This window comes from Mirounga leonina, unplaced genomic scaffold, assembly GCF_011800145.1.
Source record: "Mirounga leonina isolate KUSES-001 unplaced genomic scaffold, KU_Mleo_1.0 Mir_104, whole genome shotgun sequence".
NCBI lineage: Eukaryota > Metazoa > Chordata > Mammalia > Carnivora > Phocidae > Mirounga > Mirounga leonina.
This window is the reverse complement of record NW_023270231.1, coordinates 21,019,266-21,032,137: the sequence shown is the minus strand read 5'-3', so window position 1 is coordinate 21,032,137 and position 12,872 is coordinate 21,019,266. Positions and strand designations below refer to the sequence as shown.

The following is a 12,872-nucleotide window of genomic DNA, read 5'->3' as shown; positions in this document are numbered from 1 at the left end:
ATATGGCTCAAACCACAGAGAACAATCCAGCTTGGCCTCATGCATTTTTGCTTTTCTTTCCATGTAAGAGAAGGACCAGAGTCAGACAATTTTGTGCATTTCCTTTCCTGACTAGGCATTAGGGGGATTTAGTTAACTTGAATAAAGGAACTAACCAATTATTAATTTCCTATTGCTCCTGCAACAAATTACCACAAGCTTGGTGGCTTAAAACAGCAACAATTTATTATCTTGCCGTTCTCTACATCAGACATCTGACACAAGTCTAACTGGACTAAATCAACTTATCATCAGCAGGGTTGCATTCCTTTTTAGAGGCTCAGGGGAAGATCAGGGTTTTTTTTGTTCATTTGGGGTTGTTGGCAGAATTCAGGTCCCCGTGGTTATAGGACTGAGCTCCCCATTTCCTTCCTCATTTTCAAAGCCAGCAGCAGTGGTTTGAATCCCCCTCATACTTGAAATTTCCCTTCTTTTTTCTTTGGTCTCATCTCTCTGATCTATCTGTCTTCCACTTCCATTTTTAAGGTCTCGTGTGATTAAGTTGAGCCCACCAATATAATCCAGAATAATCTCCCGATTTTAAGGTCCATAACCTTAATCACATCTGCAAAGTTCCTTTTGCCGTGTAAGGGGACAAACTTACAAGTTCTGGATATTACAAGTATGGACATCTTTGGAAGGTCATTATTTTGCCTCCTACACCGGCCTTAGATGGGGGATCCGTAACCAGCCTCAAGGTCCCTGAAAAGAATGCACGTGTTGAGATTAATCAACCGGTGTAGCCCTTTCCCTCATGTTGAGAGCCCACCCATGACATGGCACAGGCTTAAGGCACAGGCCCCACAGCAGATGCCCTGGCTCCATTTCTTACTTGCTGTGTGATTTTAGGAAAATTCTCACCCTCCAGAGGCCCACTTTCCTCAGCCTATAACATAAAGCTAATGTCAGTATCTACCTGTTATAGGCTGAATGTGTGTGTCCTCCCAAAATTCATATGTTGAACCTAACCCCAAATTGGATGATAATTGGAAGTGGGGACTTTAGTGGGTGATGAGGTCATGGGGGTGGAGCCCTCATGATGAGATAAAAGAGACACCAGAGAGCTCCCTCACCCCTCCCACCATGTCAGGACACCGAGGAAAGATTGCTGTCTGTAAAGCAGGACGTGAGCCCTCACCAGACACGGAATCTGTTGGTACCTTGATCCTGGGTCTGCGAGCCTCCAGAAGCATGAGAAATAAATGTTGTTTAAGTCACCCCGTCTATTTTTGTCATAGCAGCCTAAATGGGCTAATATATTACCTCATAGCGTTGTTGGGGGAAATGACATATTCCCTGTAAAGCACTCTGAAGATTGCCTCCCTCATGGAGTATGCTGAGATTTTAGCTAACCCAGAAGACTCATATACAAATGAAGTAGACAGTCGCAAGAGTTGATGGTTAAAATTCCTCCCTCTTGTCTCATTCCATTGATTCCAGGATTTGGTATCTGTGAAAATAAAAATACCCTAGAAGAAATAAAAGCACATTTTCATCAGTAATTTGATTATGGCAAAGGAGGAGGAAAACGAAAATGTATACTGAGCATCTATTTTGTGTGAAGCAATTTGTGTGCCTGAAGGATCTGAGAGCATATTTTAATGAGGTGGAGGATGGTCAGTTATCTTAATTGACAGAAAAATAACATTAGCTCAATTCAGAGTAATCTTTTATTTTTTTTAAAGATTTTATTTATTTATTCATGAGACACAGAGAGACAGAGAGACAGAGAGAGAGAGGCTCCCCACTGAGCAAGGAGCCCGATGTGGGACTCGATCCCAGGACCTTGGGATCATGACCTGAGCCGAAGGCAGACGCTTAACCGACTGAGCCACCCAGGCGCCCTCAGAGTAATCTTTTAAAAACAAATTATCCTGTAGAGTTACCTCAAATCACTTTCTCTAGTTCATACTAATTCACAGGAGAATGAAGGAAAAAAAAAATCAGCTTAGACTGAGACCCTGATCAGTTTATATAACATGGCTTCTTTTCACTTGCCCTAGATCACATCTACACTGACAACAAAGTGGAGAGGGAAGCACCTATCTTAGGATTTTGCCAGTAAAAATTATCTGAATAATTACTTGGAGTAGACAGCCCCAGGTTAAGACCTTTTGATAGAGAACAATTGGAGATGGGTAGATTTTTCAGGGTGACTTAGTTTGAGACCAAGGAATGGTCAGTGCTGTTTTTGTCAGGCATAAAACAGATCCCAGAATATACTCCTCTACCCTTGAAGTCCCTTCCCAATTATTTAGATTTAACTTGTTAAAGGTTTTCTACTCATTTTCAGAAGAATAATGAATCCTCAGTATTAAATATTCACTCATCCACCCAACAGTTATTTATGGAGTACCCACTATCTGGTAGGCACTGAAGGTGCCCTGGGAACCAAGATAGACAAGGTCCAAGCTTTATGAATCTCAAAGGAGGTAATTGCCATAGCAACTTTTGGTGTCCATCATTGAGGATTTGACATAAACTTTTGCATCTTAACACAATATATTTTTTTCATCACCAAAGAAAAAATTGTTATCAGTAAGAAAGTCTCCACTTGGCTCTTACATGATATACTATTTGTTCTTTTTCTACCCCCACCCTCTCCTCTGCTGGCAGCAAACACTCTCCTGCTCCATCAGCTTTCCTCCCTTTTCCTCAGATCCAACAGGAGTTGCGGGAGTGGTGACTGTGCTTGAGTCATCATTTTGCTACATTATATAGTAAGTTCATAAACACCAACAGTGGAAAAAAACTAAACAGTGGGGAAAGATTCATTGTTTATCCCTTGTCCCCCAGGCTCCCCATACTTCCCCAGTGGGGTCAGTTTTGAAATGATCAGACCCATGAGGAGTGGGAAGCAGAACTCCTTGTTGACCTGACCAAACATCTGATGATAATAATCCCTTTTTATTCTATAGGGAGACATTTATCCTGTATAAATAGACATCTTACTGTTTTACCTCAATGCAAAATGTGTTAGCACTTAACAGTTGTTTGTTACAGCAGTGAACTAACATCTGTTAGCAATGAGGTTCTGGCATCCCATCCTATATGAGCAATTCTGAGGAAAGTAAGTCAGAACAGCAGAGCAGTGGTCACCCCAAAATAGCCCTGAGACTGCAGCTTTGGTCAGAACAACTCATTGGCAAAGCTGTGAGGTGAGCAGAGCTGCTTACCCACTGACTCATCCGTTTTACACATATCTACATAGTGGCTGTCATGTGCTAAGCATGATGCTTGAGGATGAACAAGATGCACTTCCTGCCCAAAGAAATGTATAAATTTTAGCTTACTTCTCTCGACTTTTTTTTTTTTTTTTACCTTTACACAGCCCATATGTCCAGTATCCCAGTACTCCTTGTTCTTTCCTCTTTTAATTCTCTTATCAAAACTCTTCTTGGGGCGCCTGGGTGGCTCAGTCGGTTAATCATCTGCCTTTGGCTCAGGTCATGATCCCAGGGTCCTGGCATCGAGCCCCATGTCAGGCTCCTTGTTCAGTGGGGAGCCTGCTTCTCCCTCTCCCTCTGCCGCTCCCCCTGCTTGTACTCTCTCTCTCAAATAAATAAATAAAATCTTAAAAATAAAAATAAAATACAAATGTAATGTTCCTTCTACTTACCCTTTCATCCCGTTTAAAAATTCAGTTTGTACCCTGCCAGGTCACTTCCTGTGCAAACAAAATCATATATCAGTGTATCTAGATTTATATTTATATCTAGATATAAACTTACAAAAGCCTTTTTCTTTTTTTTTAAGATTTTATTTTTAAGTAACTTCTACAGCCAACATGGGGCTCAAACTCACAACCCTGAAGTCAAGAGTCACAGGCTCTTCTGACTGAGCCAGTCAGGCATCCCTAAACATAGAGAATTCTTAAAATATGAGTCATACTTGAACATAATGTATAATTCAGTAACTTCCTTTTCCATTCTATAACATATCAGGAATGTCTATGATATATTAAGTAAGAAAATAAGATTATAAACAGCATGTTTAGAGTGATCCTGCTTTTGTAAACTGTGTGTGTTTGTGTGTGAGTGTGTGCGCGTGCACACACACGTGTGCACATATTTATAGGCAAACGGAAAAGTCTGGGTATGTAGATTTCTTGGTTGGGAGAGTACAGGTGACTTTTAGTTTTTTTTTTTTTTTTAAAGATTTTATTTATTTGACAGAGAGAGAGACAGCGAGAGCAGGAACACAAGCAGGGGCAGTGGGAGAGGGAGAAGCAGGTTTCCCGCCGAGCAGGGAGCCCGATGTGGGACTCGATCCCAGGACCCTGCGATCATGACCTGAGCTGAAGGCAGACGCTTAACGACTGAGTCACCCAGGCGCCCCAGGTGACTTTTAGTTTTTTGTTCCTTTTTTTTTTTTTAGTTTTTTGCTACTTTTTCTACTGTTTAAGTTTTTAAAGATTTATTTATATACTTCAGAGAGAAAGAGAGAGAGCATGAGTGGGAGGGGCAGAGGGAGAGAGAGAATCTCAAGGAGATTCCAAGCTGAGCCCGGAGCCCATTGGGGGGGCTCAATCTCGCAACTGTGAGATCACGACCTGAGCTGAAACCAAGAGTCAGACGCTAACCCACTGCGCCACGCAGGCGCCCCTCTAGTGTTTAAGTTTTTAAAATAAGGAGTTTGTATTACTTTTTTTCTGAAGCACCTTCTTTTTTTTTCTGAAAGATTTTATTTTTAAGTAATCTCTACACCCAATGTGGGGCTCAACTCACAACCCAGAGATCCAGAGTTGCACACTCTACTGACTGAGCCAGCCAGGCGCCCCTCTGAAGCACTTTTTTATATGTTTGTTGGTCCGTTACCTTTTTTTTTATTATTCTTATGTTAATCCCCATACATTACATCATTAGTTCTAGATGAAGTGTTTAATGATTCATTGTTTGTGCATAACACCCAGTGCTCCATGCAGAACGTGCCCTCCTCAATACCCACCACCAGGCCAACCCATCCTCCCACCCCCCTCCCCTCTAGAACCCTCAGTTTGTTTTTCAGAGTCCATCATCTCTCATGGTTCGTCCACCCCTCCGATTTCCCCCGCTTCATTCTTCCCCTCCCGCTACCTTCTTCTTCTTCTTTTTTTTTTCTTAACATATATTGCATTATTTGTTTCAGAGGTACAGATCTGAGATTCAACAGTCTTGCACAATTCACAGCGCTTACCAGAGCTGTTGGTCCGTTACTTTAATGTGTTACTTTTTTATATTTTTATAACCAAGATAAGAATCTGTTTTTGTTACAAAGAGGAAAAATCAGTATTACTGGAAAACTTATGAGACAGCATTTGGCTGAGGTCGTACTGCTAAATGGTGGATTATTGCTCTGATGACCTTCTGTCCTCTCAGTCTGCCAACTAATGTTAATATTCCCTATCTTTGTAAGTCAAAATATAGCTATGATATTATTATACAATTATTACATAATATAAGTATGTATATAATGTAATGTACATAAACTATATATATTTGAAGTGAATTATGGCTGCATTTAGGATCCTTCTTTCTAGAGAGATGGGGCTTATAACTTTTTGTGGTTTTATTGACTTGGATAGTTATTTCTAATAAACCCAGTAATAACAGGACAAACTGAAGCTGCCACAAAGGGAAGAAATTAAAAACCACAGTCATTTTGTTGCCATTTTTGTTACTGCTGTAGGTAGTGAGATTGACTTCCTTTTTGCATCCAGAGAAATGAGCTATAAATGAACCTTCCAAGGTGAACAGAGGGAGACACGTTCTGCATTCTGTGCATCCATTTTGTGACCCTGCCTGGCCGCAAGGAAAGGGGACTGCGGGGCATGTAGTTACCAGTCCTGGCTAAATTGGGGGGTTTGCTCAGGCACCTCTGCGGCAGATACTCTTCTGTGGCAGATACTCACCTTCCACCTTTATTTTCCCTACAAAATCTGTTTTCAGAAATGTGGTCATAAAGTGTCACTTCAGCCCAGGGTGTTTGGATCAAAATAGGGACCAAACTTTAGGGCCAACATAGGTCCTCCAGACCTTGACTGGTTGTCATCTGAAAGGGAAGCTCCAAGAGATCATACCTTGTCTCTACACAGTGTCGTGAATTTGTAGCAGTAGTAAAGGGTTTTACTCCATAAAATTCTGGCCCTGGGCTGTGCATGTTCCTTTACACCTTTGTGGGTATCTCTCTCCCTGTGTATCATCTTTGGCCTTGCGTTTTATGATTCTATTTCTTTTTCTCTCATTTCCTTCCTTTTCTCTTTATCTTTTTCTCTTAATTGGCCATATATTAGAAAAAATTATGTTACTTATTGGCTTTATCAAATAATTACATTTTCCATATATTTAATGTTAGGAGTGAAAGTCAGTTGTCACTTATTTAGAGGTTTGGGATCAATCATACTTTATATTTTTTTGAGCATTTATCACTAATATCACTGACTGTCATAGTATTATTATACATTTATTGGTTTATATCTCTCAATACGATGCAGACTCCCTGAGGGTTGGGGACTTGGACCTGTTCTGTGCTATATCCCAAGTGGGTCCACTCCCCAGGTGCCCCAGATGTCCTTCATGTACCCTGTCCCAATCCCAATGCTTTCCTTTTACCTAAAAGTAACCACATCTTCACTTTTATGGTCATCATCTTTCTAGTCTATCACCCAAGACAACTCTAAGCCCTATAATTTAACTTGCTTTGTAAAGAGTATACATCTTTTGGGTGCCTGGGTGGCTCAGTCAGTTTGAGCGTCTGCCTTCAGCTCAGGTCATGATCCGAGGGTCCTGGGATCGAGCACCGCATCGGGCTCTCTGCTCAGTGGGGAGCCTGCTTCTCCCTCTCCCTCTGCCTGCCGCTCTGCCTACTTGTGCTCTCTCTCTCTCTGTCAAATAAATAAATAATAATAAAAACTATTTTAAAAAAAGAGTATACATCTTTTAAGTTTCTTCCAATTCTCCAAGCACCCCTCCATTCTCCTTTTGCCCGCCTGCTACCTTTTTCTTTACAACTTAGTTCTGGAAGAAACTGGGTTGTTTGATTTGTCTTGTAGAGTTTCTCACATCTGGATTTTGCTAATCACATTCCCATGTAATTTACCCAGTTCTTCTGCATTTTCTAACTGGTAATGGGATTATGGACTTGATCAGATTCAGGTATAATTTTGGGTCCAGCTTCTTTGTAGGTGCCATGTAGGAGACATGTAATAGCTGATTATCTCTCTGTGTGATGCAAGCAGTCATTAATCCATTAATCCATTATAAAGTTCAAAATGGTGATATTTAAATTAAATTTTTACTTCTTTATTTAGTTGACAAAATACTTCCATAATGGAAAGCTTCTCCTCGACTTAATTAGCTTACACTGTATAAGAAAGGTAGCATAAATGCTTGATGAAAATACATGTTTAGAAAGATGAAATATACAAAAATAAGAGAACTTAATAACCACAGACCTATTAAAAGATATACCGCAATAGGAAGAATAACCTAGGGGGAAAAATTAGATGGAAGAAAAAATAGTGAGCACAGATAATGATAATTTAAGTAGGGACACATGGGTGGCTCAGTTGGTTAAGCATCCAACTCTTGGTTTCAGCTCAGGTTGTGATCTCAAGAGTCCTGGGATCCAGCCCCACGTCGGGCTCTGCACTCAACATGGAGTCTGCTTGAGATTCTCTCCCTTTCTCTCTCTCTGTCTCCCTTTCTCTCTCTCAAATAAATAAACAAATCTTTTTAAAAATTATAATTTAAGTAGATAAATATAATTATTATAAAACTAAGTTGAGGTTTAAAAAACAATATGGGAGTGCTTAATAGGTAGTTAAAACATGCTTAACTTTATGTCTTATTTAGGAGAAAGAAAAAATCATTGAATAACAAGACTTTGTAGGAAAAATGTAGAGCTAAATATTTATGTTAAAAAATAGAAATATAATGCATAGCTTCAAAATCAACAAAGGAGGAAAAAGAATATAGAAGACTTTGTCAGTCCCAAAGAAGAGAAAAAAGGAATAAAGGAGAAAAAGGAAAAGGATCGTAAAGAGAAGACATAAATTAGATGGTAGAATAAATCCAAATACACCAGGATCACTGTTTGAGTTTATTGGATAGAACTCGTTTACTAAAAGAGCATCCCATTTGATTAATAAGCAAGCAAGCAAATAAATTTATATCTAGTTCAAGAAACACACTTAAGGGGTGCCTGACTGGGGCTCAGTCAGTAGAGCATGTGACATGCGACTCTTGATCTCAGGGTCGTGAGTTTTAGCCCCACGTTGGATATAGAGATTGCTAAATACATACATACATAAGAAACACACTTAAAACCATCCAGAAATTTGAAAATAAAAGAAAGGGAAAATGTGATGATCAAGTACAAATGAAAAAGAAAAATATGCAGAAGAATAATAGTATTTAATGGAATTAATAGCAAACAAATGGAATCCAAGATAAAAAGCATCATTTGGGGTAACAAGTAAAACTGTTTGATAAAAAAGAATAATTTACCAGAAGATAGAACAAGCAAGAACCATAGAAGGATCTTCAACCAAATCATAATCAGGAGGGAAGATCTTAACAACCCTTTAATTAATAGATCAAGCCGGCCAAAAGAAATAAAATTAATAAGCTTGATTGAATTGATATATAACAAAGGAATGAGAGCTTCCCACCTGGTAGATCACAAGATATTGATCCCCAAAAGCCACACAGTGGTCAGGGCAGGGCTTGGCTTATTAAAAGTCTGTTCATTGTGGCAGACCAAATTAACACAAATCAAGGGAGGATGCGGGAGAAATGGTACTTTCACGTATTACTGGTGGGAGTTGAAATGTTACAACCATTTTGGAGAGCCATTTATCAAATGGAGGCATTATCAAAATTGATACGCATATGCAGGAATTCCACTTGTCGGGTATATACCATAGACAAACTCCTGTGTATGTGCATAAGTAGATATGTACCAGAACATTTCCTTGCAGCATTTTTTTGAAACTGGGAAAAACTCAAAGTAACTTAAATGTGTATCAACAGGAAAATGGGTTTGTGAAATGAAATTCTAGATAGTTAAGTGATCTAGAGTTATCATATTAACATGAGATAAATTACAAGTATTTATTATGAAGAAGAAAAAGGGAGGTTGCCGAATAATAAGGGTATGACAACATTTATGACTTAAAATATGCATGTGCAACAATGGTGTGTGTGTGTGTGTATAAGCTCTATTGCCAATATGGGGTTTGAACCCACAACCCCAAGATCGGGAGAAACATGCTCTACCAGCTGAACTAGCCAGGCACCCCTAACAATAGTATATATTATTTATGGATACATAGTAGTATGGTAAAAATATGAAAAAATGCAGGGGAATGATATACACCAACATTTATAGAATGATTGTCTAAGAAAGGGGGAAAGAGGCTTCCAATACTTTAAAATAAATAAACCTACAGAGTGATGAGTGACAGTGTCATATTCTATAAATATGCATAGAAAATGTGGGTAGGCTTACTTAAGTTGATACAAGTCTGAGAAAAAGGTCTGTAGTCACTAGAATGGTACACACAGGAGTCTGCTGTCCATTTTCAGAATTGCTGCAGTTATATCACCAAAGCAATAATCTATATTCCTTGGGAGATGTGGCAGATGGGAACCACATGTTGGTTTTAGCTGAGCTGTCCTTCATTTTATTTATGGTTTATAAATACACTCAACTTAAGCCAGGTTTATATAACTTAGGTAGAAGCAATCAGTCAAGAGTTGCACCTTTATTAAGTGTTTTATCCACAGGGTTCTTAGGAAATTCAAAATAGATATAAAATATTTTCTCTACACGCAAAGAACTTAACAATTCCTTCTAGCAGTAAGACAAACAGAGAACAGCATAAAACCAAATGTGGGTTGATTGTATGTCTTGTGTTAAAAAGATTTAGAAAAATTGGAGATCAGGATGAGCTCTGGTAGCAATTGACGACCCTTCATGAAGTGGAATCTGAGCTGGGTTTTCAAAAATGAGAACTTATCCTGAGATGGAATTTAAAATCAAGACTTTCCTTGGGCAGTACTCTTATTTCAGATCTGGGTAAGCTTCACTTTTATCAACCATTGGCACTGGATTTAAAAGCAGCTCAGCTTACAAAACACTGGTCCAGTGGGGAAACTTTGGTATGATAACTGTGTGCTCAGCTCTTTCCTTGTCCCAACTCTTTGCTGTGTTGAAACTGAAATGAGAGGAATGATTATGCCATCCCTCTTTCTGTCCCCTCCAACTGTGGTGCAACTTATGACAAGTAGCAGAAACCCACTCAAACATGCAAAAGTGAAAACAAGAGCTTATTGAACACATACTGCAGTTTAATAGACATGAACAGTCAAGATTCAAAGGGCTTATAAAATGGAAAGTCAGTCTTGAAATCTACTTTCTCTGTCTTCCATCTCTTTCTTTTGTTTTTCTGTCTCTGTCCCTGTTGTCGGGCTCCCTCTGTTCACTCATCTTGCACAAAGCTCAAAATGGCAGCCTAAACTTTAGATGCACATTCCCTTTGTTTTTGCAATTCCATTTCTTGGAATTTATACTGTAGATATACTCATACAAGTGTGCAAAAATAAATCTATAACGGTTTTGGAAAAAAACCCAGAAGCAATCTAAATGTCCATAAGTAAGGGACTACTTAAATAAGTTATGGTATGCCCATTCAATGATACATGTGGTGGATAATACCAGTCCTTGCCATTATTTCTTGATTCCTTCTTCTGGGTACGTGGAAGGAATACATTTCTGCCCTTTTGAGGGTGAGCATGCTGATGTGATTTGCTTTGTCCTCTGAAATTTTAAAAGGATTTTAAGAGTCCATGTGAGGCTCTCCATGCTCTTCTGGTACAGCATTTGTAGAAACACACACTGGGGGGAAGAGTCATGAGACAGAAGCAGCCAGAGCACTGAGCCTTCACAGGGAGGCTTGTCCCATACACAAGAAATAAATGTTTGCAGCATTAAGCCACTGAGATTCTGGTGGTGTTTGTTATCATGACAGAAACTAGATCATTCTGACTGATACAGTATACTGTGTAGTCAGTGAAGTGAATGAGATAATGCATATGTATTGAAATGAAAAATTAGATTAGTAAGGGAAAAAGACAAGGGACATAAATGTAAATAGAATTATTCTATTTGTGATTTTATAAAAATGTTATCTACAGAAAAAGACTGAGGAACTCTTCCAATTTAAAGGAGACTAAAAAGGCATGACATCTAAATGCAATGTGTGATCTTGGATTGGATCCTAGAGCAGAAAAAAATTCTTTTTCTTCTGATATATAAAAGACATTAGTAGAGTAATTAGTAAAATTTGAATAAGGTCTACAGATTAAATAATTGTATCAAATTGATGTTACTGTCTTGATTTTTATAATTATACTATGTTTATAAGGGAAAATTGTCTTATTTTCAGGAAACACACACTGATGTAAATAGGCATCATATTTACAATCCAATCTCAAATTTTTCAGAAAAAAATGTGTGATATATATGTATGGTGTGTGTATGAAAAAGAGACTACATAGAGAGAAAAATTATATATATATATGACAGAGAAGGAATAATAAAACAAATGTGGCAAAATGCTAATATTTGCAAAGTTCTAGGTGAAGGATATGTGGTTTTTTGTACTATTTTTATGATTTTTTAAAGTCTGAAATTATCAAAACAAAAAGGCAAAAACATTTCTTTATATACACTTAGAAATTTTTTTAACTGTAAAATACAGTTATCTCTGGGTAGGTGGATGGGTAGATGGAACTGGATCTCTGAGGCAGAAAGGAAACTTTTACTTTTCTTGGGCTCCCTTTTATTCCATTTGAATTCTCCAGAGATGATCCATGCTTATTATTTTAAGACACAAAGTTTTGAGATGATTTGTTTTGCAGCAAATAGATAACTAATGCATCAGACGACTCCTCACAAAATGCAAACTGCTGTAGGAGAAAGATGATAGTTTGAGCCACCACCAGAAAAGTAAGAGACTTTTTTTTTAAAGATTTTATTCATTTATTTTGAGAGAGAGTGCGTGCGCACGCACACAAGTAAGGGGGAGGGGGAAAGGGAGAGGGAGAAGCATGCTCCCCACTGAGCAGGGAGCCCGACTGGGGGCTCAGTCCCAGGACTCTGGGATCATGACCTGAGCTGAAGGCAGACGCCTAACCAACTGAGCTATCCAGGTGCCCCAAAAAAGCAAGAGACTTTAACAAGTTTCCGTTATAGCGTGAAAGAGAATGTCTGAAAGCATTAAGCATAGTTTTCTCATTTTACAGGTCAGTAGATAAATTTAAAGAATGTGCTGCCTGGCTGGCTCAGTCAGAAGAGTATGAGATGCTTGATTTCGGGGTCGTGAGTTCAAGCCCCTCATTGGGTGCAGAGAGTACTTAAATAAATTTTTTTAAAAATAAAGAAAAGATGGTAATGTTGGAACCTGAGTTAGTGGTCTGGAAAGTGGAAGAAAGATTTCAAAATACAGAGAGAAGGAAAAAAAGCAATAGAAATGGTGAAAAAATTCAAGATATGGAGGACAGATGCAGGAGATGCAAGATTACCAGAAGGAAAAAAAAGGAATGGAGGAGAGGCAATAATGGAACAAAAAAAGGAAGAAAATTTCTCAGAGGGAAAGAAAATTTGAATCTGAAGATTGAAAGGCCTTACTGAATTCCGGTCAGATTGATTAAAAACAACAACAGGTATATCTACTTACATACAAGCATGTTGTGGTAAAATTCCTGAACTCCAAGAGTTGAAGTACTGATTTTATTTTATTTTATTTTATTTTATTTTATTTTATTTTATTTTATTTTATTTTATTTTAT

General features: G+C 38.4%; 1 long non-coding RNA gene across 2 annotated transcripts in view; it reads left to right on the top strand.

Annotated features, from left to right (window-relative positions):
- Nucleotides 1-12,872, top strand: part of LOC118017506 — a 32,633-nt gene that overhangs the window by 9,672 nt on the left and 10,089 nt on the right. The window lies entirely within an intron of this gene.